This window comes from Medicago truncatula, chromosome 5, assembly GCF_003473485.1.
Source record: "Medicago truncatula cultivar Jemalong A17 chromosome 5, MtrunA17r5.0-ANR, whole genome shotgun sequence".
NCBI lineage: Eukaryota > Viridiplantae > Streptophyta > Magnoliopsida > Fabales > Fabaceae > Medicago > Medicago truncatula.
Genome location: NC_053046.1, coordinates 22,987,731 through 23,014,953, shown reverse-complemented (window position 1 = coordinate 23,014,953; position 27,223 = coordinate 22,987,731). Strand labels below are relative to the sequence as shown.

General features: G+C 36.1%; 1 pseudogene; it reads right to left on the bottom strand.

The window, feature by feature from the left end:
• Positions 1–27,223, bottom strand: part of LOC120580652 (uncharacterized) — a 94,786-nt pseudogene that overhangs the window by 26,848 nt on the left and 40,715 nt on the right.

Genomic DNA, 27,223 nt, shown 5'->3' with positions numbered 1-27,223 from the left:
TTCAGAAGCAACCTAGTTCAGAAGGTTGTTCTTATACAAGCCAAGAATCTCAAGAACTGTGATCAAGGTCATGCAAGGCACATGTGACATGAATATATGTCCAGGAAAGTACATTTGCATGGATCAATCAAGCAATAAAGGCATATACAAGAGTTATGTCAAAGAAGGCATTCAATGTTCATTTAAGACTATGAACATTGATGTACTAGGAATATTTCACAAAGGAATATCATCCTAGATGTTATCATCACTACTCTTCATTATTGTTTCACTATTAGGATTTGATTACATCAAATGATAGTCTTACAAATCATCCTAAGTGAAACAGATGGAACATTCTGATGATCAGAATGTTCAAGCTCAGCTCATGCTTACTTTATGAACAGTATAGTAGGTGAAAAGCAAAAAGCAAAAGCAAAGCAAATCTGTCATGTTCAACAAGAGATAGACACGTCTGAGAGTTGGTACTGAACAAGGACAACACAATCTCTCAAAGCATGGGCATGAAGATGCAGAATCCCACTAAATCCTCCTGCACCGGTTCCAAGACAAAATCTGGGAAAGGAACATTCTGATGTATGAAGAAAAGTCCATACATTGGTTATTGTCCAGAAATTCATATGAAAAGCATATGCATAGCCCAGAACTTCATGTGTTCATTCATACATGATGAACCCAGATGAAGAACGTGATGAACCCAGATGAAGATCATCATGAACACAACAACATTCTGATGTTCATCAGAGATCAGAATGTTTGCCCAGAATTTCAAGTTAAAGCTTGTGGGACCCAGGACACATGGCATAACACCATTGGACACCCTACAACGGCTATATGAGCCCAAGGACTCTATAAATAGAGGGCTTGGCCTTAGCAAAACTTGCACCATTGCAAAGCATACAAGAAAACAACTCTGATTTTGTTTGAAGCTTTTGCAAACTGAAATTGATCAATCTCTAAGTCTTTCATCAACTTAGTGCAAATCAATACTCTTGTTATCTGTAGGATAACCTTTTCTTCTTCCTCCACTGTTTGTTTCACAAACACCCAACTTCCATACAAATTGTAACAAAGTCTCATCTAGCTTTTAGAGGTCCTAAAGTGTTAGGTTGAGCAAAGGTTGTAAAAGTCTAAGTGGTTAACTTAGCAAGAAGGTGCAAGCCTGCTGAGGCTTAGAGAATACAGGATTGTAATTGTTCAGGTGAACAAGATTGTAAGGTGCAGGACTTGAGAGGTTATCTCAAGCATCTTAGTGGAAACTCTCACAGGATTGTGGGGAGTGGACTAGCCCACATTGGGTGAACCACTATAACTCTTTGTGTGTTCTTTCTTTCTTCTCTATACTCTTTTATTTACAGTATACACAACACACACTTACACTTATACTTTATTAAACAATTTTGTTTATGAACTTCAGAACATTCTGAAGTCAGAAAGTTAACATAATTCCAAGTAAACAACTTGAGAATCATTTTTAAGTTTCAGGATAATTTTTAAAGGGTCACAATTCAAACCCCCCCCCCCCCCCTTCCTTGTGACTATTTTATCTACTTCAATTGGTATCAGAGCTAGGCTCTAAGGGTTTGAACACTTAAACAAGTGTTAGAGAAAAGATTCAGGAAGTATGTCTAAAGTCAAGTACATAGCTGAAGGAGGATCTTCAAATAGACCACCACTCTTTGATGGATCAAACTACTACTTCTGGAAAGGCAAGATGGAACTCTTTCTCAGATCTCAAGACAATGATATGTGGGCAGTCATCACAGATGGAGACTTTGTTCCAACAACCAAAGAAGGAGCTGTCAAAGCAAAAAGTGCATGGTCAACAGATGAAAAAGCTCAAGTATTACTAAACTCTAAAGCTAGACTCTTTCTATCATGTGCACTAACCATGGAAGAAAGTGAAAGAGTTGATGAATGTACAAATGCTAAAGAAGTATGGGATACTCTGAAAATACATCATGAGGGTACATCTCATGTCAAAGAAACTAGAATTGACATTGGAGTCAGAAAATTTGAAGTCTTTGAAATGAGTGAAAATGAAACCATTGATGAGATGTATGCAAGATTTACTACAATAGTAAATGAAATGAGATCTCTTGGAAAGGCATATTCCACTCATGATAGAATTAGAAAAATTCTGAGATGTCTTCCAAGTGTGTGGAGACCTATGGTCACTGCAATCACTCAGGCCAAAGATTTAAAATCTATGAACCTGGAAGATCTCATTGGTTCACTAAGAGCTCATGAAGTTGTACTTCAAGGAGACAAACCAGTGAAGAAGGTAAAGACACTTGCCTTAAAAGCATCTCAGCAAACCCCATCAGTTGCTGATGAAGATGTGCAAGAACCACAAGAATTGGAAGAAGTTCATGAAGAAGAAGCTGAAGATGAACTTGCACTAATCTCTAAAAGAATTCAAAGGATGATGCTGAGAAGAAATCAGATCAGAAAGAAGTTTCCAAAGACCAACATCAGCATCAAAACTGAAGCTGACAAAAGTCAAGTCACTTGCTATGGATGCAACAAAACTGGACATTTCAAAAATGAATGTCCTGACATCAAAAAGGTTCAAAGAAAACCTCCCTTCAAGAAGAAAGCAATGATCACATGGGATGACATGGAAGAATCAGATTCTCAAGAAGATGCAGATACAGACATGGGACTGATGGCTCAGTCAGATGATGAGGAAGAGGTAATTATCTATAAAACTGATTCTCTATATAAAGATCTTGAAAATAAAATTGATAGTCTCTTATATGATTCAAACTTCTTAACTAATAGATGTCACTCTTTAATCAAAGAACTTTCTGAGATAAAAGAAGAAAAAGAAATACTTCAAAACAAGTATGATGAGTCTAGAAAGACCATAAAAATTCTGCAAGATTCTCATTTTGACATGTCAGAAAAACAAAGAGAGATAAACAGAAAACAAAAAGGCATTATGTCTGTACCTTCTGAAGTACAAAAGGAAAACATACTTTTGAAAAAGGAAGTTGAAACATTGAAAAAGGATCTGACAGGGTTTATAAAATCTACAGAAACTTTTCAAAACATAGTAGGATCTCAAAATAAAAGTACTAAGAAATCTGGCTTAGGCTTTAAGGATTCAAGCAAAATTATTGAAAGTTTTGTACCTAAAGCTAAAATAAGAGTTAAATGTTGTTTTTGTGATAAGTATGGACATAATGAATCAGTATGTCATGTTAAGAAAAAATTTATCAAACAAAATAATTTAAATCTTAGTTCAGAACGTTCTCATCTCAATAGATCAGAAAGTTCACAAAAGGCTGAAAAGGCTAAGAAGACATGTTTCTATTGTAACAAATCTGATCATAAAAGACAGAATGTTACTTTCAGAAAAGATCTCTTAGAAGAACTAACCCTCAAGGACCCAACATTACATGGGTACCTAAAATTTTTATCTTGTCAAATGTAGGTCCTGCCTCAGGGTGCAAGAACAAAACCATGGTACCTGGATAGTGGTTGTTCTAGGCACATGACAGGTGACAGGGATTGTTTTCTAACTTTTGAAAAGAAGGATGGAGGACTAGTGACATTTGGAAACAATGACAAAGGTAAAATCAGAGGTAAAGGTACTATAGGTAATCTTAACTCTGCTAGAATAGAAAATGTTCAGTATGTGGAAGGTTTAAAACATAATCTACTTAGCATAAGTCAATTGTGTGATAGTGGATTTGAAGTTATCTTTAAACCTAACATATGTGAAGTCAGACAAACCTCCTCTAACAAATTGTTTTTCTCTGGTTCAAGAAGAAAGAACTTATATGTTTTAGAACTAAATGATATGCCTGCTGAATCTTGTTTTATGTCTCTTGAAAAAGACAAATGGATCTGGCACAAAAGGGCTGGTCATATAAGCATGAAAACCATTGCTAAACTTTCTCAACTTGATCTAGTTAGAGGTTTGCCTAAGATTAGCTTTGAAAAGGACAGAATCTGTGAAGCATGTGTTAAAGGTAAACAAGTAAAAAGTAGTTTTAAAACTATTGAGTTTATCTCAACTCAGAAACCTTTAGAGCTTCTTCACATTGATCTGTTTGGTCCTGTTCAAACTGCAAGTCTAACTGGCAAAAGATATGGATTTGTTATTGTTGATGATTTCTCCAGATTTACATGGGTGCTATTTTTAAAACATAAAGATGAATCTTTTGAAGCATTTCAAAACTTTTGCAAAAGAGTTCAAAATGAAAAAGGTTATAATATCATCACAGTTAGGAGTGATCATGGAGAAGAATTTGAAAATGCATCCTTCAAAACATTCTTTGATGAAAATGGTATTAAACATAATTTTTCTTGTGCAAGAACTCCACAACAAAATGGAGTTGTTGAAAGAAAAAATAGAACCTTGCAAGAAATGGCAAGAACAATGTTAAATGAATCAAATGTTGAAAATTACTTTTGGGCAGAAGCCATTAACACATCTTGTTACATTTTGAATAGAGTTTCTATAAGAAAGGTTCTTAACAAAACCCCATATGAACTCTGGATAAATATTAAACCTAGCATATCTTACTTTCACATTTTTGGCTGCTATTGTTACATACTGAACAATAAAGAAAAATTGGGTAAGTTTGATCCTAAATCAGATAAAGCTATCTTTTTAGGATACTCTACAACTTCTAAAGGTTATAGAGTGTACAATCTAAAAACCCAGACAGTTGAAATTAGTATGCATATCATATTTGATGAATATGATGAACATTCTAAACCTAAAGAGAATGAAGACACTGAAGTACCAACACTTCAGAATGTTCCAGTTCAAAATACTGAGAACACGGTAGAGAAAGAAGATGATCAGAATGTTCAGGATCAATCTTTTCAAAGTCCACCTAGAAGCTGGAGAATGGTAGGGGATCATCCTACTGATCAAATCATTGGAAGCACAACTGATGGTGTAAGAACCAGATTGTCCTTTCAAGATAACAACATGGCAATGATTTCTCAAATGGAACCCAAGTCAATCAATGAAGCCATTATTGATGACTCTTGGATTAAGGCCATGAAGGAAGAACTTTCTCAGTTTGAAAGAAACAAAGTTTGGAACTTGGTTCCAAATAATCAAGATAAAGCCATCATTGGAACAAGATGGGTTTTTAGAAACAAGCTTGATGAAGAAGGTAAAGTTGTCAGAAACAAAGCAAGGTTAGTTGCTCAAGGTTACAACCAACAAGAAGGTATTGACTATGATGAGACCTTTGCACCAGTTGCAAGGTTAGAAGCCATCAGAATTCTTCTTGCTTATGCTGCACATAAAAGCATTAAACTTTTTCAAATGGATGTGAAAAGTGCATTTTTAAATGGTTTTCTAAATGAAGAAGTTTATGTAAGTCAACCACCTGGATTCATAAACAAAGAAAAACCAAATCATGTTTTCAAATTAACAAAAGCTCTTTATGGTCTTAAACAAGCTCCTAGAGCTTGGTATGACAGACTTAGTACATTTTTAATTGAAAATGGTTTTTCAAGAGGAAAAATTGATACCACACTTTTTAGAAAAACACATAATACTGACTTGCTTATTGTTCAAGTATATGTGGATGACATCATTTTTGGTGCTACTAAAATAAAAATGTGTGAAGAATTTTCCAACCTTATGCAAAGTGAATTTGAGATGAGCATGATGGGTGAACTTGGTTTTTTCCTTGGTTTACAAATCAAACAACATTCAAATGGAATTTTCATAAGTCAAGAAAAGTATGTCAAAGACATTCTTAAGAAATATAAAATGAATGAGGCAAAAATCATGAGCACCCCTATGCATCCATCTTCAAGTTTAGATAAGGATGAGAGTGGAAAATCTATTTCTGAAAAAGAATATAGAGGCATGATAGGTTCATTATTATATTTGACTGCTAGCAGACCTGATATAGTGTTTGCAGTAGGATTATGTGCTAGATTTCAAACATGTGCAAAAGAATCTCACTTAACTGCAGTTAAAAGAATCTTTAGATATCTAGTAGGTACTACTGATCTTGGCCTTTGGTATAGAAAAGGTTCTAGTTTTGATCTTGTAGCCTATTGTGATGCTGATTATGCTGGAGACAAAGTTGAGAGGAAGAGCACAAGTGGATCCTGTCAATTCTTAGGACAAGCATTGATTGGATGGTCTTGCAGAAAGCAAAACACTATTGCACTCTCCACAACTGAAGCTGAGTATGTATCTGCAGCTAGCTGCTGCTCTCAAATTTTATGGGTAAGAAATCAGCTGGAAGATTACTCTCTAAGGTACACAAGTGTTCCTATTTATTGTGACAATACAAGTGCAATTAATCTTTCTAAGAATCCTATTCAGCATTCTAGGTCTAAACATATTGAAATAAAACATCATTTCATTAGAGACCATGTTCAGAAAAAGAATATTGCATTAAGCTTTGTTGATACTGAAAATCAATTAGCTGACATTTTCACAAAACCCCTTGTTGAGGATAGATTCAATTTTCTTAAAGAAAAATTGTTAATCATGAAAAATCCCAATAAAGATTGATTACTGATCACTAAGGGCCTTAAACTAAACCCCTTGATGTCATCTGATACAAATCAGATAGATCCATCTTTATCTCACTCTCATCAGAATGTTCCTGAGTTCAGAATGTTCCTGAGTTCAGAACGTTCATCAGGTCAGAATGTTCAAATGATCAGAATGTTCATTGCAATATTCATACGATCAGAACAGTCACAAGTATGTTCATCTGAGTTTATCCATTCATGATGTTCTTGAAACTTTTTTTTGTTCAGAACCCAAATTCTGGGTCAAACAATCTCATGCGTGAGATCTTGTTTTGACTTATTCAAAAAATCCCTCCATAATCTTAAGCATTTAATGCTTGGTTATAAGAAGTCATGTTTAAGGTTTAACCACCATGTAATGGCTTAACCATCAAATCATCCAAAATCCATTCATCTTCCCAAACGGCTACTTTTTCCTTTCTCTCTCCTAGGCGTTGCTTTTTGACAGTTTTTCATCCTTCCCAATGCTAACTGTCATCATATCACTACTATTCTTTTTCTCTTGCACGTTTTGTCTATATAATCAGTTACCAACTCTGATTATTTCACTTCCATCTCATTTCCTAACCTCTCATCTCTCTCCTCGCAAAAAATTAAAAACTGCTCTGTTCTTCATTTTCTGAAAAAATGGCTAGAACCAAAACTACCCCAAGACTTTCTGAAGAACATTGTCAACCACCACCATCCAACACCGCTGCTGATCAAACCTCTGATCAACAACTTTTGAGTGAAACCCCTGTACGCACCATTCTTCAGGACGTAATCATTCCTGCTTCTGAAAATCCCAAATCTTCCAAAACCAGATCCTCTAAGAAACCCATCATCAAATCCAGACCAATACCTACCAGACGATCAACAAGGATGAAGAAACCTTTGAAGAAACCAAAGGTATCTCACGTGAATCTAGATTCTGACGAAGAAAAAGAAGATTCAAGTGATGATGAAGACTCTGAGGATGAAACAGAGGAAGATCCAGAAGAAGAGGATGAAGACTCTGAACAAACTCTTTCTAACGCAATGAAATCAGTAAAAGCTTCCTCAAAAAGGGATAAGGAACTTACAAAGAAAATACTTCAAAGGAGGAAGGAGATTGCTGCTGAAGCTATGCCCTTATCTGAGGAAAAGACCTCTGAAGATGAAGAAGAAAGTGAAGAGGAAGAATCTGAAGAAAAGGCTGAAAAAGAAGAAGAGAAAGGCTCTTCTAAGAAGCATGGGAAAGGTAAAGATATTACCAAACTTGCTGCTACCTTAAAAGCATCTAGGGCTGAGAAAATTGCTCTCAGACCTATGAGCAGAACCAAGTATTTCAACCTTGAAAGTCTGGAAACCAAGGCATGGAATATGAAGGAGTTCACTGAACCTCAAGGATGGACCAACTTCATAACTCTTCAAGAACACACCTATGAAGACTTGGTCAGAGAGTTCTACACCAACCTATCAGTTCAGGAAATGAGAAGTTTCTCATATCATCAGTCAAAGGTGTAAAGATCAAGATGACTCAGGAATTTGTCTCTGAAGCATTCAAAATTCCAAATGAAGGTAATCAGCTATACTCTAGCTTCTGGTTTGATGAGTCTAGAGTTAACCGTAACAAACTCATAGTTAAATACACCAAAGAAAATCACACCTTTAACTCCACAAACCTGGAAGATACTCCCAAAATTCTTCACAACATGATTAGGCATTGTCTTTTACCTAGATGTGGATCTTTTGAACTTGTCTCTGACATAGATCTTTGTTTCATCTACCATCTCATGAAAAAGATTAAGTTAAATCTGTGTTTTATCATTATTCAACACATGATTGATTCATGCCTAGCCATAAAACAAACATCTGCTGGACTACCCTATGGAATGCATCTCACTTCCATTTTTCAAAAGGCAAAAGTGCCCCTTGAAGGAGAGAAACGCAAGCTGGATTTTATGACCTTTTCTTCCAAGACCTTAGGTCAACTCCATATTACTTCATCCAACATGCCAGCCTCCAAAACTTCTGGACCCTCTGGATCTGGTAAAAGAAATTCTGATCAGAATGTTCAGAAAGCTGTGAAGAAAAGAAGGGTTGAAGAGATTACAGATACCAAAACTCCCTCTCCACTAGCAGAAAATTTGTTCTCTGAAGTCTCCAAGCTTGCAAAGGAGATTGTTGAAGAAGGAAGCTCGCAGTTCAAAACCTTGATTGGAGAAGATGATGCTCAGAAGGTTGATGATGCATCTCTTCAAAAAGAAGCTGAGAAAGTCAATCAAGCTGAGGAAAGTGAAGAAATCCCTCAAGATGCTGTTTCCAATCCTGATGATCAAAGAGTTGAAGAAAATACTGAGTTTGGTACTCAGAATGTTGATGGAGAAACTCAGGAAGTGGCTGAGCTCTTAGCTTCAAATATGAACATTGAAGAAGAAGCTCAAGATGTGGAGTTCTCAACTGGATTTGATCTCAATATTGAAGATATCAACACTGACTTCAATAGTGAAGTGTTTCAAGATGGACAAGAAACAACTCAGCAAGCTCAAGAAGGTCAGAATGTTGAAATTCCTGCTGTTCAGAATGCTCAGAAGGTTGAAACTTCTGCCCGTCAGAATGTTGCAGTAACTGAAGCCCAGAATGATGAAGATATTCATGTCATGGCTGATCAAGACAATCAAGAGCTTGATGATCAGCATGCCTCAAATGAACTTCCTCCAGATGGCCAGCTGTCAGTTGATCCCATGCCTTTGGCATCAGGATCTCTGCCCTCTGAGGAGGTACAGCTCATGGCCCAAAATGGTCAGAATGTTAACCCATCATCCTCCACCATGGATTCTGTTGCAGGTGCTACCAACTTCTTGGTCTCTGACCTTCCTACTCCACCTTTCATTCCTTCATCCACTCCACCACCACCACAAATGAAGACCACCACAAGAAGCAAACTTCCAAACATGGCTGCTTTATTTGACTCTCTCAACACCTTTGTGTCTGCAAACAGAGAGCAAGCTGAAGCCTCTGGTCCTGCTGAACCTGCTAAGCCTTCAAGAGCAGAGAAGATAGCCTCAAGGGCACTTAGAGTCTCCACCAAGACCCACAAAATTGCTTGTGTGCTGGCTGACTGGACTGTCAAAGTCCATGCTCCTGGTTTGGCTATTCCACCTCCAGTTTTTGATGACCCCTCCATCTTTGAAGCAGAACCCTCTTCTGATTCTGGAGACTCCACTCCATGAATCTTTTCAGAATTCCTCCCTATCCTTTTTGCAGATGACAAAAGGGGGAGAAGCTTTAGGATTCAAAGTCTTTAAGTTTTTCTTTAGTTATAGGCCCTAAGTAGGATTCAAAGTCTTTAAGTTTTTCTTTAGTTATAGGCCCTAAGTAGGTCTAGGTGATCAATTGTTATTGGGGTTTACAAACTCCATCTTTTGCTTTTGCTTGATCACATGCACTTTGAATTTCTTTTTTGTTTTTTGAACCAAATGTATCATGTAATGTACTTCATGTCTTATATCAATGAATGAATATTGATTTTGGTTCAATCTTGCATTTTTTATATTATGCAATATATTATGAAATTGAGGGGGAGCTTTTTAAAGTTCTTAAAAACTCTGCATAATGGATTATAAAAATGAGGGGGAGCATTAAAATAAATTTTTAAGCTCTGTTATTTTTCATATATATAATCAAAATCCTTAATCCTAAATCATAAGTTTATCATCTTCAAAAAGGGGGAGATTGTTGAGGAAAAATCCCTAATTAATTTTAAAGATAATAAACAAATATGATTAAAGAATTAATGGACTTTGATTAATTCCTTGGTATTTAACTTGTGCTCTTGAGTGTTTTACTAAGACAGGAACAAGGTTTGAATCATACCAAGAATCAAGAAATCAAAGGACATTTGAATTCATGATCTAACACTGAGGTCAGAAAGTTAGATCAGAATGTTGCTCGAAGATCAGAATGTTCAGAAGCAACCAAGTTCAGAAGCAACCTAGTTCAGAAGGTTGTTCAGAAGCAACCAGTTCAGAAGCAACCTAGTTCAGAAGGTTGTTCAGAAGCAACCTAGTTCAGAAGGTTGTTCTTATACAAGCCAAGAATCTCAAGAACTGTGATCAAGGTCATGCAAGGCACATGTGACATGAATATATGTCCAGGAAAGTACATTTGCATGGATCAATCAAGCAATAAAGGCATATACAAGAGTTATGTCAAAGAAGGCATTCAATGTTCATTTAAGACTATGAACATTGATGTACTAGGAATATTTCACAAAGGAATATCATCCTAGATGTTATCATCACTACTCTTCATTATTGTTTCACTATTAGGATTTGATTACATCAAATGATAGTCTTACAAATCATCCTAAGTGAAACAGATGGAACATTCTGATGATCAGAATGTTCAAGCTCAGCTCATGCTTACTTTATGAACAGTATAGTAGGTGAAAAGCAAAAAGCAAAAGCAAAGCAAATCTGTCATGTTCAACAAGAGATAGACACGTCTGAGAGTTGGTACTGAACAAGGACAACACAATCTCTCAAAGCATGGGCATGAAGATGCAGAATCCCACTAAATCCTCCTGCACCGGTTCCAAGACAAAATCTGGGAAAGGAACATTCTGATGTATGAAGAAAAGTCCATACATTGGTTATTGTCCAGAAATTCATATGAAAAGCATATGCATAGCCCAGAACTTCATGTGTTCATTCATACATGATGAACCCAGATGAAGAACGTGATGAACCCAGATGAAGATCATCATGAACACAACAACATTCTGATGTTCATCAGAGATCAGAATGTTTGCCCAGAATTTCAAGTTAAAGCTTGTGGGACCCAGGACACATGGCATAACACCATTGGACACCCTACAACGGCTATATGAGCCCAAGGACTCTATAAATAGAGGGCTTGGCCTTAGCAAAACTTGCACCATTGCAAAGCATACAAGAAAACAACTCTGATTTTGTTTGAAGCTTTTGCAAACTGAAATTGATCAATCTCTAAGTCTTTCATCAACTTAGTGCAAATCAATACTCTTGTTATCTGTAGGATAACCTTTTCTTCTTCCTCCACTGTTTGTTTCACAAACACCCAACTTCCATACAAATTGTAACAAAGTCTCATCTAGCTTTTAGAGGTCCTAAAGTGTTAGGTTGAGCAAAGGTTGTAAAAGTCTAAGTGGTTAACTTAGCAAGAAGGTGCAAGCCTGCTGAGGCTTAGAGAATACAGGATTGTAATTGTTCAGGTGAACAAGATTGTAAGGTGCAGGACTTGAGAGGTTATCTCAAGCATCTTAGTGGAAACTCTCACAGGATTGTGGGGAGTGGACTAGCCCACATTGGGTGAACCACTATAACTCTTTGTGTGTTCTTTCTTTCTTCTCTATACTCTTTTATTTACAGTATACACAACACACACTTACACTTATACTTTATTAAACAATTTTGTTTATGAACTTCAGAACATTCTGAAGTCAGAAAGTTAACATAATTCCAAGTAAACAACTTGAGAATCATTTTTAAGTTTCAGGATAATTTTTAAAGGGTCACAATTCAAACCCCCCCCCCCCTTCCTTGTGACTATTTTATCTACTTCATGTGTACCAACTTCTCTTCAACATTGGTCCGGAGAATGCTAAGCAAACCACCATATCGGAGTCGGAAATCGGTTGGACTTTTAACCTTGAGTGCCAACTCCCTTAAGCTAACCAAATCCACTTCCTTGAATTTGTAGGACTTAGTCTTCTTCATACCTGCGATTATTTACAAAATTTTAATTTGTTTAAACCCTTCGACGAATGCATGGAAAAGTTTTATGCATGAATGCATGTATGCATGATTGTTTTTCAGTTACAGAGAAAACATGGTGGGTTGAGTTTCAAGGTCGAGGAGCCACGGGTGGGCACGGCGTCCGGTGAAACTAGGGCTTAGGATAGTAGTAACCAAGGTTCTAATGAAGTTCCCAAACTGCAACCTCTCCTACGCATATCATGGTAGCACGGGACAACGTCCGTTCCATGTTTATTCGCAAGAAGGTCTAGTTTGAGTGTAGTATCGCGTGACGACTAAAACTCGAGACAACACTCGGTTTAGCCACCACACTACGCCCTAAAAAGGCCAAGGATGGGTTTGGTAACTACGGTCCATAGCATCGTCGAACAATTGAAAGCAAAGTGCCTAAGCATGACAACACACGCCGACAACATCACCTCCAAAATGCCTCAGCTATGTGAGATTGATCGCATAACCCAATACACGAGGCAACCCCCGGATTGAATTATCGATTATATCTCTACCTATTCTTAAGTTCACTCAGCCCGGGTGTAGGACTTTTGATATTCTCACCCCACACGTTACACGAAAATAAGCAAATATTCACATATGTAAGCAATAAAATAAAGCGTAAACATAAACTACGGAAAACTAGGTGTGACCCGCTTAAAATATCCCCAGTGAAGTCGCCATTCTGTTATCTGGATTTTGGGGTGTCAAGTCATTAATTAGGCTTGAACCTTTCAATCTTTGATATTCTCTATTTTCTCTTGGGAAGGGGAAAATTGAGAAAACCCTTTGAAACTCTAAGTTCGGGGGTCGTTTTCGTTACGGAAAGGTGTTAAGCATCCGGAACGACTATAGTATTCTATAGGAACCATTTTCCTAAGTTTATGACTACGCTTTATTTTTATGCTTATTTATGGAAAAGAAAATTTATTTAGTTTAAGAACGGAGGGAGGAAAATGTTTGAGATTTTATTTTATTGGACTTGGAGAGGTTTTGACCTCTTGCCTACATACCCTTTTAAGGGATCAAAATTCCATGTAGTTCTCTCTCAAAAAATTGTTTTTGTGTGTTTGATTGATTTTAAGTTTTGCAAATGGTTTTGAAGAAGAGAAGGAGGCCGTAAAGGCATGACACGAGACAATAGTGAATGGTTGGTTCAATTATTAAAGAAAGAGTGTCTAAGTAGAAATTAAGATTCATTGAAGTTTTGATTAAGAAAATAAAGGAAAATACAACGGAGTGTTGACTCCAAGGTTTATTAGAGAAAAAAAAGTTTGAGTTATGGAGTTATTTCCGGGAAAATGATATTTTTTCTAAGTATTGCGTTTCCTAAACATACATCTAAGCGGTAAACATACAACGTGTGTGCGTGTCGGTGCTCGTGTCGGGGTACATCATTATAGAGAATCCATTGTCCTTTACACTTTGCCCTAGTTTACATGCTATGGTCTTGCAAGAAATTAAAAGGAAATTAAACTACCTAGAACTATTACATGTTCACTTAACATAAGAATGAATAGGAGTGAAATGATGAAATGCTATAAAATGGATGAGACATAGAACAAAAATGGTTAGTAAAATAAGGCATGAAAATATGGCAAGGAGAGCAAACAAAGGAATATAGGATAAACGGTAAAATAACGACGATAACCACAATACAAAGAGAAATGCAATAGTTGCAAGGCAAGAAATTAACAAATCATGTCGAAAACAGCGAAACACACACACAAACAGCGACATTCTCATCATGAAATTGCACATCGGACATTCATACCATAGATCAAGATATCACGAACGGAAAAACGAGAAATTGCATGAAATTCAACTAAAGAGAAAAAGTAATCAAGAAAGCAACACATATAATTTTTATCAATTTTATAACATGTAAAACATCACAAAAAAGTCAAAAATGTATCAAGAAACACATAGAATTTTTTTTTAGGAATTTTTACGAGAAAATTAGAACGAACAGTGGTTCAAACAGCAAGAAAACAAGGTGTGAATAGCAAGAAAACAGCAAAAACGCAGCTAAACCAAAGGGAACAGGCCCAAGCCCAAACCTAAGGGGTCCGGACGCACAGGAACCACAGGATTGATCCAGGGGATCAAACGGCCAGGATTGAAGGGAAATGGACTGGTCTTGGACCGGTCCGGTTCACTGGCCTATACAAGGAGGGGAGCACCGGTTTATTTCATTTGCTATTCTCCTTTCTCTCTCTAACTTCTCACTTCTCTCATCTCTCTCTGACTTCCTCCGCCGGACTCATGAACGAACGGCCGGGGAAGATGAAGATCTGGCCGGAATCTTCATCTTCTCCGGTGAGATCTCCAGTTTCCGGCAACCTCTAACCTCACCAGAACTTCAAAATTTTTACGTCTTTCTACTCGCCTCTAAACCCTAAACACGAATCTAACACTGATTTTCACAAACAAAGCTTGAGACAACGTAGATCTAGAATTTTCATACAGTTTTGAAAATTATTTTTAAGTTTTTTCAACTTTTTGAATGTAACCGTTTAAACTCCTACAGATCTACATAGTTTCGTCTTTGTTACTGTTCTTGAGAAAGAAAGATGAAGTTTGAGTTTTACCTGAGTTTTTAATCGGAGATTTCACGAGATTCTTAGAAAAACTTGATTCTTGGCTCTGTTTTGTTGATTTTGCTTGGAAACCGAAAATAAATCGGTGTCTTCACCGGTTCACTTTCTTCATCTTCTTCGCCGGTTTGAAACTCTTTTCCTTTTCTTCTTCTTCTCCCTGTGATCGGTGCTTGAGTTTCTCACCTCCGGTGAGGAATTCGCGCCTGGAATTGCAGGGACTTCAGTTCAGTGATGAAGATTCATCCATGAATCTCTGAGAACTGATGCGATTTCGGTGAATTTGTTGATGAAATTTGGTTCTGAAAGTTAGGGTTTGTGAATTGTTCTTGGTGTATTTTCTGTTTTGATCCTAACTGCCAAGAGAGAAAAGTTTTTCACGTGTTTGTGATGTGGCACTGGTTGAATGGGTCACTGTGTGGATTTCTCTGACATTGTGCACTATTTATAAGCTGCCACTTGTACTTGAGATCCAATGAAATGGTGACACCTGGACATGTATGAAAAAAGGCTCGGCCTTGGACTTGTTGTGACCTAAGGACCTTTCAGCAAAAAATGTAAAATTGAGGACTAAACTGCAATTAATAATAATGGACTAAAATGCAAATTTAAAAAGCTTTGGACTAAAGTGCAATTCTGGAAACTTGCTTGAGGGACCAGAATGCAATTAAAAATAAAATTAAAATTGGTAAATTGGAAAAAAAAAGTAAAGTGAAACCTAAAATAAAACCAACAAAGGACTAAAACGAACCAATTACAACAATGAGGTATTTTAAAATACCTCTCTGTCGAATTTTGGACGGAAAAAGACTAAAATGCCCCTAGGGACTAAGCTGACTCAGACACAATTTTGAAATGGTTTTTAAACAAAGACTCAACGATAATTTGTAAAACAAGCTGAAAAGACTCAGAGACAAACACAGGGACTAAAATGGGTTCCACTGCAGGATATGACCAAAATACCCCTTTTGTATGATTTTTGAAATAACATGCAGGAAAAGCAATGCAATGATTCAGAGAGTTTTCAAATGACTTGTAATGTAAGAAAGACACTTTGGAATGATCCTATGCAAGAAAAACACAGGCAAAACCATGATTTGAAAATACCTTGAGACAGAGACAGTAAAATATGCAGATGAAAATAAAGTGAAGATTCAAAGTAAAACAACAGTAAATTGACAATTATCAGTGGTAGAAAAGAAATTTGAACGAGTATTTTTAGGTCCAAAATCAGGGTATAACACATGGATTATGCTAGCATCCTTATTTCAACGACTTGTTTGGAAGATATTCATGTGGTAGAAGATATATTAATTGATGGCAAATAGCTATAAATTAAATTGAAATGGTGTATAATTTAGGTTATGGGCTGGCTCAAGATGCTTGTATAGTTGAAGATGTGATAGATAAGGAATCAATTTACTTTGAGCCGGATTGTTAAACAATTGCATGATGATTGGTCACAACAAAAAGAATATTATGGGAGGATATCGGGTCGAATCTCTTGAATGGGTAAACAAGAATAAAATTTGAATAAGAATGTTAACACGACGTCGATTTCTAATGCACCAATTGATCATTTAACTGAAAAAGTAAAGATTAAAAGGCTTGCTTCTCCGTTGATCTATTCGCAACTGCTTCAAATAATATGGTGGTGGTGAGCAAAGTTTTTGGAGAATCGAAGCTGAGACCTCGAGGAGAAAAGTTGAAACACAATATTAAAGAACAGTGTGCTGAGGTAGGTGATACATTTTTCTTTTGTACTTTCCACTATATAATTGACAATGAATTTCATCGAAGTTGGAATGATACTTTTGGAGATTTCACTTCGAGAACTGAATACTTACATGTTTTGGGTGCGTTTGATTTGCTAAAAAATCAAGGACAGGACATAACAACTTTAGTTTCCAGTGTTTGATTTGTAAAACTGTTTCAGGTACAGGACAAACTGGAGGCAAGGGACAGGACAAAAACTCATATTTTTGTCCCTCACCAAACCACAGCACAACTTTTTGTCTCACGTACAAGTTGTCTAAAATACCAAAATAGCATTTTGTCCCCTCAAAAATCGTATAAAACAAAAAATTACTCAATGCCATAAAAAATTTGTCCTTTGCTGTTCTGCCTTGTGTTGTACTGTTCTATCAAGTACTTGCTGTTTTGCAAACCAAACCACCCTTAATGTTTTTACTGTTTTCAATTCTAAAAATCTTGGTATGTAATTTTATTCAATAAAGAAAGAACAACGTTTTGTGGTACAATTTTCCTAATCAACTACTACATGTTTGTCTTTACTCAAATATGCAAAATTGTCATGTTATTTGAGTAAGACAACAACTTTGCACGTCTTACTTTGTAGATTACTTTTGAGTCTTTTTGTTTGATGTTTCAAATCTATTATGTAGATCGATTTTAATGAGTTGACTCTACGAATTTGTGAAAACTGGAAACATTTTAAATTTAATACAGACAGAAACCTTAAAAGTGTAATAAGAAATGTTGGCTAAAATGCAACACAGTTTTTCCAAAGCATTCTCTCCTACATATTGTTTATTTAATTTTATCAAAAAAGCCAATATTATTTGTTGAGATTTGGCTTCAAATTTGTGGTCTGAAAGAACAGAGAAATCGTGACACGAATTTGGCATCGTGACACGATTTTGTGATGCCGTGAGCTGGTTTGCAGGGTGCCAAATGTAACACCCCATTTTTCCAATATAAAAATTTCATTTCAACTATCAGAGTAAAACACCATGAAACGGGATATTACACTTCTTAAAATCATAAATGAGATAATTAACAAATTATCTTTCAACATAGTTATTTCAAATACTCGCAGCGGATAAGTTCATCATCATTAATAAAGTCTTGGCACGCAGGCCTCTTTAAAGTCATCTCATAAATTCAGTTAAACAACATGAAAACATATCATATACGTAAAGGAAAGAGAAATAGCCACTAAAGATCCCCTCCCGTTACGTATCAGAGCAACCTAAGACTCAGTGAGGCAAGGCCACTCACGACAGCACACTGTTATCGCGATTTTCGGGTGTCAAGTCATTAATTAGGCTTGAACCTTTCAATCTTTGATGTTCTCTATTTTTCCTTGGGAAGGGCAAAATTGAGAAAAACCCTTAGAGTCTAAGTTCGGGGGTCGTTTTCGCTACGGGAAGGTGTTAAGCACCCGGAACGATTATGGTATTCCATAAGAACCGTTCTCCTAAGTTTCTTTCTACGCTTTATTTTTATTGCCTACTTATTAAAAAAGAAGTTTTATTTGAGTGAAGAATGGGGGAGAGAAGATGATTGAGATTTTATTTTACTTGGCTTGGAGGAGTTTTAACTCATTGCCTACGTACCCTTTTAAGGGATCAAAACCAAACGTAGTTCATTCTCGAAAATTGTTTTTGTTTTTGTTGGTTGATTTTAGGTTTGAAAAAGGAATTTTGAAGAATGGAGATGAGAGGCCTCAAGGGCATGAGATTTGGAAAATGTGAGGTGGAATTAGTTACTTTTTGCAAAATAGAGTCTAAGTATGATTAAAATTCATTAAGATTTTTACTTAAGGAAATAAAAGGAAAAATGAGGAGTTTTGACTCCTAATTTGGAAAAAAGGTTTTCAAGTGAGGTTATTCACATTTTTTTTGGGAAAATGATTTTTGTCTAAGCGTTGTAAAACCTAAGCATACATCTAAACATACATTCCCTAATCATGCATCTAGAATATCCATGTGGGGTGTGTGCATGTGTCGGTGCTCGTGTCGGTGTACATCACTTATAGTGTCCATAGTCCTTTACATCGAGTCCTAAATACATGCTATGGTCTTGCAAGAATTTTAAAAGATGAATTTAAACTAGCCTAAAATATTACATAACCATTGGAAATACAAAAAAAGGAAAAATTGCAAGAAATAAAACCTATTCTAATAGAAATGAGAATGATGAGGTGAGATGCTATGAGATGAGTCAACAATGTTAGCAAAACAAGATGAAAAAATATAACATGAGTGATAGGAAAAAGTAATCAATTGAATATGAAATAAAATGGTGAAGAAATGGTGAAAATAACCAAGACATATTGAGAAGAAAAGTTGCTTAACATGCAAGAAACACACAAATCATACCAAAACAGTAGCACAGTCATAAAATCAACATCACATTTATCATAAAATTGCATACTAATTGTTCATAACATGTGCCAAAACTTATGAAGAAAAATATGGCAAGAAATTCACAAAATTTAGGTCAAAAAGAACAAATTAAACAAGAAAACGACATCTATATTTTTTATCACTTTTTAACATGTGAAAAGCATCATAAAAAATATCAAAAATGAATTAAAAAACAATAGGAATTTTTCTAGAATTTTTGAGAGAAAAAATTGAGCAAGTAGGGGTTCAATCAGCAAGAAAACAGGGTGTAAATAGCAAGAAAAAGCAAAAACGTACAGGAAATAGGCCCAACCCAATCTCACAAAAATCCGGATGCACAGGGACCATCAGATTGATCCAGGAAGCTAAGACCTAGATCTAAGGGCTCAGAATGAAGGAAGGCGAACCGGACCGGTCTAAGCGCCTATATAAGGACACGGACTCCGGTCCAATTCATTTCCTTTCCTTCTTTCTCTCTCTAACTTGCACGCTCTCTCTCTCTTCTCTCTTCCCTCCTCGCCGGTTTTTGCAGGAAACGGCCGGAGAGGATGAAGATCGGCCGGAACCTTCAAAGGTCCGCCGGAATCTTCATCTTCTCCGGCGAGAACTCCAGATTCCGATGACCTAAATTTCCAGATCTCACCCAAACTAAACCTAAATCACTCGTCTCTTCAATCTAAACACAAATCTGATATTAGAATTGGCATGCAAGCTTTGAATTGATGTAGATCGGAGAAATTGTTTACGGTTTTGAAAATAATTTTAGGTTTTTGAAATTTTTTGAAAGAAACTTTTTAAAACCTCAAGGATCTACATCGATTCGTCTCTGATATGTTCTTGAGAAGGAAGGGATGAGGTTTGAGTTTACTTGTGATTTTCTGGAAAATTTCGAATCAGAGATCTTCGATTTGATGATGTTGTTGATTTCGTTCTTGAATCCGAAAATAAATCGGTGTTCTTGCTTCTTCTTCTTCACCGGTTTAGATCTTCATCTTCTTTCCCTCTTCTTCTCAGATCCTTCGTGATCGTGCTTGAGTTCGTCCCTGATGGTGATGAATTCGCACTGGAATTGCGAAGGGAATGGTTCAATGATGATGATTCAGTGATGAATCACTGAGAACCGTAAGAAAATCCAAGAAAAACGGTTGAATTTGGATGAATTTTGATGAATTTGTGAATTAGGGTTTGTGATTTTTCTCTGTGTTCTTGATGATTTTCTGGGTTTCGATCTAATTGAATGGAGAGAGAGAATCTGATTTTTGTTTGTGATGTGGCGTGTATTCTATGGCTTGACTCTGACACTTGGCTATTTATAACCTGCCACTTGTGATCTTGACCAATGAAATGGTGACACCTGTTATGAACTTGATTTGGCTCGGCCTTGGGCAATTTGTGCTTTAAGGACCTTTCTGCAAAAAAGTGAAATTGAGGACTAAACTGCAATATATAAAAAAAGGACTAAAAAGTAAATTTAAGAATTTTTGGAATAAAATGCAATTCTGGAAACTATTTGAGGGACCAGAATGTAATTAAAATAAAATTGAATTAAAATTGGTAAATTGAACAAAACGTAAAGTGAAACAAAAAATAAAATCAACAAAAGGACTAAAATGAACCAGTTACTGACATGAGGTATTTTAAAATACCTCCCTGCCGAAATTTTGACAGGAAAAGACCAAAATGCCCCTAGGGACTAAACTGACCCAAACTGACTCAAATGCAATTTTTGAAATGATTTTTAAACAAAGACTCAACAATGATTTGTACAGACAAGTTGAAAAGACTCAGAGGCAAACACAGGGACTAAAATAGGTTCCACTGCAGGAAATGACCGAAATACCCTTTTGTATGATTTTTGAAATAAAATGCAAGAAAAAGTAATGTGATGTTTCAAAGAGCTCTTAAATGACTTATAATGCAAGAAAAGACACTTTGAATAGTTTTATGCAAGAAAATCGAGCTTGAACGTACTTTGAGACAGAGACAATAAAATATGCAGATGAAAAGAGAGTAAAGATTCAGAGTAAAACAACAGCGAATTGACAAATATCAGTGTTAAAAAAAGAAATTTGAATGAGTATTTTTAGGTCCAAAATCAGGGTATAACACACACCAGCAACCTACTCTTGATTACCTGCAAGTTACTCATACGAAGAGCAACATTTTCAAGCAGAACGGTTTTTTGACCTAAGGCCCCAATTTTTGACCTAAGGCCCCGCTGACACATGTCACTCGACTCTGATCGATCTCTGATTTTTCAGTAAAAAAATTTGGCAGGGAGGTATTTTAAAATACCTCATTTTTTGATTCCGAGTCGGACCCTCTTTTCTCTTTTTATTTTCTTTCCATCTTTTATTAATTTTAATTTTAAGATTAGTTACTTTTTTTTATATTTAATAATTTTTATTTTCCATCTTTTAATTTTATTTTTCTTTAAATAATTTAGTTTAATTTGTTTTTATTTTATTTCGTATTAGATTTATTTTATTTTTATTTTATTTCTTTTTAATTAATTAGTGTAAAAAAAAAACAAAGTGTCAATAGATCCAAAATAAAATGTACAAGGTCTAAAAAAAATTTCAAGTCAAGTGTCAACTTTAACATTCCTTTTTCAAAATTCACCATAATTGTCCATCATTTCCATTAAACCAATTTTCCATTTTTCATCAACCTCCTCACCTATAAATAGAGCCCTCATTCCACACAGTTTCACACAACAAAATTTCTCTTGAGTTGTCAAAGAACTTTTATCTCTTCTCCCTCTTTAGCTTGTGTTGACGAGCTATTCTTTTCTTCTCCCTCTTTATTCTGTCCCTTCGGAAAAGTCACTTCGTTAATTTTTGTCCCTTCGGTTGTCCATTTCTTTTATTTTCTTGCATTTTATTTCTTTTTAGCATTTTAATTATTGTTATTTATTTTCCAGCAATTAGAATGTATTTAGGTCCAATGTAAATATAAATGAGAAAAGTGTGTGGGTGTGTGTGTCCTTTTATTTCTTTACCGCCTTATATATATCCAAAAATGCAAAAAAAAAAAATTAGATTAGGGATTTTGTGGTGATCCAACGTCACTACAAAAATCCATGCGCTTTTATTTTTATTGCTCCGTTAGTTTAATTTTTATTTAATATTCCAAAAAAAAACAACAAAAAACATGCAAATAATCAAAATCACAAAAATATTTTCATAATAAACCTTGATCCAAATCAAGTGACCGCATTTTTATTTTCTTTTCTTAATCAAACTTCAATTAATTTAACTTTACTTTAAGTCTCTTTTTTCAATATTAAAAAACACAAACAAATACTCATTTGCCACTTGGCTTTTCAATTTAAAACCTTTTTCAAAACAAATAAAAAACACCAAACCAATCAAACGTCAATTTCTACCCCGAACTACGAGGTTTTGATCCCTCACGGGTACGTAGGTAGAGGACCATGTCCTTTCAAATCAATAAAAAATGTAGATAATTAGGTCTCACTTTCTTTTTCTTTTAATCATCACATTAACTTCTTTTTCAAAATAGCAAGCAAGTTATAGCACAAAAATTAAATAAAAATCAAGAGGTTCCCGTAGAGTACTACGGACATGAAGGGTGCTAATACCTTCCCTTTATGTAACTAACCCCCGAACCCTAAATCTTTTTAAAATGGGGTAGTTTGAACTTTTTTCCCCTTTTTCTTAAAAAATTAAATGTTCAGTCGTGAAATAATTAGTGAGTCAAAAGCTAATCAAATAGCCTTGATCTCCGAAAAATGACGCGACAGAAATGGCGACTTCACTGGGGAACCCCCTAAGAGGGTTGAGCCTAACTTGGCTTTATTTAATTCTTTGTGCTATAACTTGCTTAAAACAAAAACAAAAAAATAAAGGATGGAAATACGTGTATATATGTGCTCCCTTCTTCTTCCTCTTTTTCTTAATGTGAGTGGCGAGATAAGCTCTACACCCGAGCTTGAGAGAGATTTAAGATAGGACGGTGGTATAATCATAGTTCCATGCCAAGAGTACTCTTCGGTATTGGCACATGTGATAACCCCACTCAACGGAGGGATCTTGGAAGTATATGTTGTCAACGTGAGTACTCATGTTTGACATGCTATTTTCAAGGGACCATTGAAGTTGAGGACCTTTAGTCACCTTTAACCCATCCTGGCCTTTTAGGACGTAGTGCGGTGGCTAATCGAGAGTACTCTTGAATTAGTTGATACGCGATACTACACCCAAACGAGACTTTCCGACGGATGTTAATTGGAATGGGAGTACTCCCGTCACCCGATAAATGTTCGGAAGTGGTTAAAGACTTTGGGAACTTGGTAGAACCTTTGTTACAAGTGCAATTTGAAACCATAGTCCTTACCAAATGGCGTTGTTACCCTTGACTCCAACATTGTGGACTTAACCTCACCATGCATTCCATGTTCTTTAGCATAAACATGCATACATGCATTCATTCATAAAAACTTTTTTCTCTCACTAATATCGAAGGACTTAGATAAGTTCTTGTAAACATCAAAGATATGGTCCTTGTAAGAAGGAACACCAAGAAATACAACTTCAAAAATCTTAACTAAGCTTTAGCTTTTGTTAAGAAATTTTTTCCTTGGTTTCGTTCTTACTTTTGAAAAGGGAACCAATTGCAACATCTTCACAATTTTCAAATAAAACAATGTTTCTTATCAAGTTTACAATTACTTTGACAAGTCCTTCAAAAAAAAATGTCTCTATTTTTGCATAAGCATAGCATGCATCATTTGCATTCATAATTTCAAGTCAGAGTCTTACACTGTGTCTTTCTACTAAAGGTCAATCCATCTCCAAAGTGTCCCGACTATCCTCGTCCAAAGCCAACTCGCACCTACAACACTCGTGCAAACAAAAAGAAAGAACATATCAGTTTGAACAAGAAATCCACGAGCATTCGTGAAGAGGTAACAACACTCCAGGCCGAGTTAGAGAGACTGAGTACTATGGTGGCTTTCATTGGTAGCTTCGCAAAAATCAGCTGCATTTCCAGCAAGGGCCCGAACGCCAACATCAACAGCAGCCTCAACAACAGGATCCAAGGATGCAATTTGACCCAATCCCAATGACATATGTGAAGCTACTTCCCATATTGCTCGAGAAGAACCTTGTCAAGACCAGAACGCCTCCTCCGGTGCCTAACGAGTTGCCAGTATGGTATCAAGCTGACCTCTCATGTGCCTTCCATCAAGGAGCACCCGGCCATGACATCGAACACTGTTTCTCTTTGAAGATTGAAGTCCAGAAGCTGATTGAAGCTAACATGTTGCTTTTCGAAGGTTAAGTTCAGACGCGCAAGATAATCCACTGCTGGGTTATATTCGCTAGTATTGCGACACATGAAGTGGTTAGCCGTAATTGGGTCGTTGTTGACGTTCCTCCCGCTACTTTTTGTTCAAAAAATGTTTGTTTGTTGCTTTTCGCTTTTCAAAAGAACATTCTTTCGTCCCGCCCGAGATGAAAGTGAACTTTTGTAGAGCTTTTTTCTTTAAGAATTGTCATCATTAATAAAAAGGTCGTTTTGATCCCGACTTTGTTTTCATTTTGTGCTTTTTCTGGAAAAATGGTAATACAAAAAACCAAAAAAATTCTTCTTTAATCGTTCTCAAATATCTGCATAATCATAACTTGTACTTACATGTCAAAATCAATAATCAAATCATGCATTAATAAACCCGTTGAACACATTAACCATGAAATCTCTTCCAACTTTGAGTTCCTTGTATCCGAAGCCGAAGAAGAGAAGGAAGAGACTCCCGACAAGACTCTCACATACTGGGGCATCATAAGCCGTCAAAACTACAAACAAAAATCATAAAGATAGTCCAGAAGATGACAATCGCTTACAAAGACTGGCTCGAGGTGTTACCATTCTCTTTGCTCGGATATCGTGCTTCAGTACACATTTCAACAGAGTCAACCTCCCACCTTCCCTCAAGTATATAACATGAAGGTCGTGCTTCCTGTGGAGGTCGAAGTCCCAACAATAGGAGTTCTGCCGAAGTCCAAGCTTGATTGAACTTAAAATGCTTGACGACCTTGTACAACCATGTCAAAAGAGGTTGAAACAAACTTCCAACAAGAAGGTTCGTCCCCGTGAAATTCAAGAAAGAGACTTTGTGCCCAAAAAGGTACTATCATTCCAACCAGACTCCAGGGGCAAGTGGACACCTAACTATGAAGGCTCGTGTGCAATGATTTTTAAAACTACGGATGGTGACAAACTCGCACGTCTTATGAAAGCCGATGCAGTCAAGTAATACTTTGTCAAAAAATAAAAGCTCGATAAGTCGCAAACCTGAAAAGGCGGCTCAGGCAAAAATGAGCGTCTCGGTGGACTGAAAACCCGAAAGGGCGGTTCAGGCAAAAATTAGAGACATGAACAAAAATAATTATCCTGATAGATTAAAAACCCGAAAGGGCAATCTATGCAAAAGTTAAGGATCAAAAGACAAAGTAACTGCATCCGGTCGGGCACAATCCACTTGGGGCATCCAGCTATCAAAAGACCTTTGATATGAAGCATCTGCAGATCAAAGACTCGGAACAGGGGCATTCAAAGTTGTTAGGGAGAATAGCGATTATTGTTTTCAATGTACCATCGCATACATTTACCATTTTCCAAATTTTTCAAAGATTCGTGGAGCCATGCCCTTGGTAGGTCACCACTCAATTCATCAAATTTGAGCCTGTGCCCATTTATTTGAAACTCTCATTTATTCTATTTGCATAATTTCTTCTATTTTTTATGGCAATACTTAAAGCAAAGATTTTCAAAATACAAAACTTGTTTTACATCTTTTGAAAAGTGTGAACAACAAACACACTCTCTTTGAACTCGTGGGTAGGTGAAGTGTACATCAGCATCCGCCTCGAGAGCAGTTACATTCCGAAAGAGGAACATGGCTAAGCAGTATGGAGAGGACCTCTACTTTGAGCAAGATGTTGTCACAGTCGAAAAATACAAAAAGAAAAAGAAATGCAAAAAATCAAAGCTCGCTAAGTTGAAAACCTGAAAAAGGCGGCTTAGGCAATGGAGAGCGTCCCGGTGGACTAAAAACCCAAAAGGGCGGTCCAGGCAAAAGTTAGGGATTTTCAAAGAAAAATAAAACAAAAAGCATGACTGCTGAAGCATACCAATGGAATGACACTCTGTGCCGGTTCACAAATGGCGACTTCTTTCATACCTTTTATCAACAATGGGCTTTACCCTCAGGAGGCATCAGTTGCTACCTTGTGCCAGGTTCTTACACCGTCAACGGCTCGATTTGTTCACAATAGTATCATCTCAAAGGAAGTTTGCCGAATTGTTTGTACTGAGATATCGGTCCACCTCCCACCTTTGTGATTTTATCATCTAGCACGGTTTTATTTATTTTGATTTCCCGTCTTTGTGTGTTGTGTTTTTAATTTCTGTTCTTAGTGCAGTGTGTATTTGATTCTGGTTGTAAGATTAGTTTTGATCAAGTGCAGATTCAATCAACGACTTTTGTGTCATCAACGTTACAGATCCAGAAACATGAGTATTTCGGTGGCTTGAATATTTGTAGGCATGTTTACTGATCATCTGTTTTTTACTATTAATATGGAAGCTTCGAGTTTGTTCGCAGATTTATCCTTTTTGTTTTTACCTACTTTAAAATTGTATTATATCGATGTACTTTATTAATTTGAATGAATGAATATCGTTCATTTTTATAAAAAAAAAAAAAAAAACTAAAAAACGATTAAATAAAAAGATTTAAAGAATACCATAGTAACAATAAATGTTTATATGACTTCCATTCAAACCTGAAAAAAGATTGTTTGAGTACTTTATTTTTATCTCTGTTACCTGTTTTGGTCCCTTCCGTTAAAAAATTCAAAAAGACGTTAGGGTTTTTATTATTCATCTTCTTCCTTCTCCTTCCATCCTCTTCTTCATGATCTTCATCATCAACAACACACCAATCCAGATTTTTTTTCGTTTTCATCATCTTCAACAAATCTATAAACATAATCAATTTCATAACTTAATCAATAACCAATTTTTTCATTCATAAACATCTCTTTCAATCTAAACAACTCAATTTCTCAATCTCCCTAAAGCAAATCAACCAAAACCTTCATATCTATTTCCTATTTTATTTATTTTCCAGATTCAATAACAATGGAAAAATCAACCAAAATCT